Genomic DNA, 2926 nt, shown 5'->3' on the forward strand with positions numbered 1-2926 from the left:
TGGCCAATATAAACATTTGCCTTTGCAATATTTTCCATTTCTGATCATGTCAAAATACCATGTAGTTTAGCCAATAGCTACAGCAATGCATTTAGCCTATTATTTGTCCTGGAAAAGATCTTCTCTGAATTGCTCCATTGCGTTGCACTTTTTTCAGTAATAGAGCTTTACAGGAAGTCGTGGCTAAGTCGTAATGACGATTCAGCTGCAATTAACTGTACTCTCTGCAAACAGTTCTGGTAAAACACAATTCATAAAATACAGTAGAGGAAAAAGCATTGTCATTGAAATGAATGCAAGCTGAAAAATACTTATTAGTGGACAGACACAAATGCATATAGGAAATCTCGGAACACTGAACATTGTAGCCTACTGTTGAGATCTGAAAAAACAATTATTCTATAACGTGCACATAACATTTTATGAGACACAGCCAGTCTATGGACACAGCACAAGACTTAATCCATGCCTCCTTTGAGTTCGCAATTGCACCTTTGTGAGTCTTGTTATGACAAATGTGAAGGCTTGACAGATTGTGATGCAGCCAGTGAGGGAAATATACATTTCCAATTTGCAAAACTGTCCAAAGAGCTGTCCTTCACATGCAACAGTTTCATATTCAGCTGTTCAATTCCTCGTTACGCTGCAGTGAGGGAAAATATGGCATGGTGATGTGGGAAAACAGGTGGCCACAGTAGGGAAACTCCTTCAATTATAAATGGAAATATTCTGAAAATGTAGACTCAGTAAGAGATTCCTGCTTATGTTGTCTCAGTATTATACTGTACTTTATCAATAAGTTCTCAATAAATGTGAAGAAACTACTAATTGAAAGTGAGCTAAAAGTGCAAAATCACTTTTAAAGTCATTCATCCTAATAATATTCGAATAGCAACTTGTTGAATGTCGCCATTCTATACTGGTAATTACAAATGTAGATAAATTGTACAAATAAATAAACTAATTCTTGCTTTGTGAAAATAATATCTCACAAAACATGTGTCACTTAAGCTATTCAAACAACCCTTTGGAAGAAGTTCTTAATCACATTTCCTAATTTAAATGACTTAAATATAAAAGAAACATTAAGAAAGATGTGTTTGTTGCAGGTCAATGTTTGTTTTCAGAATGGAATCATATTACATAAAACTCCCTTTTCACTGTCCACACACTAACCTGTATCATTACGATAGCAGAAATTATACAGTGGCAAGGAAAACCATGATGCACTGTAATAATAAAGTAGCTCTTGTTGAAATGTCATGTGGTGGTTGACATGTGAGATGCAGTTTTAGGAAAACTATTATTAAGGCTGGTTTTCCGCTGGTAGGGAAAAGACCAAACATTAAAAGATATTGAGGATCAAGTTTGGCGTTGAGTGATTTCTCCCTTAGTGGACAGTTTTTACTATTTTACTTTCAGAGAGGCTAAAAAAGGGTAACAGAAATCTAGGCAGCCATTTGACCTTGTTAATGCTGTCTGCCATTTAATGTGGTTCTTTGGTACCACACCTATTGAGGTAAATTGGACAAAAGAGAACTTTGAAAGTAGTTTTCCATACCAAAAAGTAAACTGACAAAAATAAAGCATCTACAAATATATACAGCAAACAGCTTTGTTAGTAAAATGCTCACATCAGTATGCTTTTACTGCTTTTTAGCAGATATAGGACATGGGCAACATCTTAGTTTAGAGTTGCTTCTTAGGAATAGATAGAACTTACTCGTTTGACCAAGACATATTGTTTAAAAAACGGTTAAATAAAATGGGTAACCAGCCTTTTCAAAAGGCAGAATAAGGACAACTTTCTTAAGAAAGAAAGTGGCAATGGTAGACAATACAGAGAGTTACAATGGGAGACCTTCTCTAACAAATTCAAAACACTATTCACACAGAGACACACAGAGACACACACCAGCACACCGGTTTCACGCTGACATCCATGCAGACAGAGAGGGTTGCTGCAGCTTTCCTCAGCCCGGCATGCAGGCCCTGATTGGGGATTGGAAGCACCTGGAGGGAGACAATCAGTGGAAGAGGAAGAGAGAGAGACAAACACATAAACACACACACACATCACAGCAGTTTTGCAGCAAGTTTATCGTACCCAAAATGGTCAACAAACTAAACATTTGCCCTGGTGGTGGAGATAGATGAAAAGTCAGGGGAATGCCGAACATAATAATTAATAATAATTCCTTACATTTATTATAGCGCTTTTTCCAGTGCTCAAAGCGCTTTATAGATACACATTACACATATTTTTTTGATACACAGATTCATCCTCTGGGCACCATGAATATCTGCACCAAATCACACACAATCCACTGCTGTTGATATATTTCAGTGTGAACCCAAGTGGTTAACTGACTATCCAACAGACAGCACATCCAAAACTATTATGTGTTAGATAATACATGTCTTGTACTTTCTTACACTATTGTTCATTTTCTTTGGGTATGAAAATGAAATGTGCAGCATACATCATACATCTGTATGATGTATGCTGCACATTTCATTTGAAGTACAAATGATTTCAGAATGATTAAGTTACACAGAGAAACCGCCACAGTAAAAACCCTTCTCCCCCTCTGTAATAAGACGATCTGTCTGTTTTGAACCAAGCTTCAGTATGTGGTGTAGCCACATTTACAGCATCAGCACATTCTGTTTCAATACCTCATTCCAGTGTGTTTCCTGTGAAAGATTAAACCAGAAATGGAAAAATGAAAAATAAGTTCACCCACTCATCCTTAAATGCTTTCTCTTGCAGAATTCTAGAACATTTGTCACTTGTTGCAAGCTGAGGCTTTAACTGTGTGGTGGAAATAAAGAGAGCAAAAGGGAACTGACGACCTGACGACCTCCTAACCTATCAGGCTCTCCTCTCCTCTTTCTCTGCTTCGATCTCTCAGGCAAAAAGCAC

Source organism: Pseudochaenichthys georgianus, chromosome 20 (assembly GCF_902827115.2).
Source record: "Pseudochaenichthys georgianus chromosome 20, fPseGeo1.2, whole genome shotgun sequence".
NCBI classification, from domain to species: Eukaryota; Metazoa; Chordata; class Actinopteri; order Perciformes; family Channichthyidae; genus Pseudochaenichthys; species Pseudochaenichthys georgianus.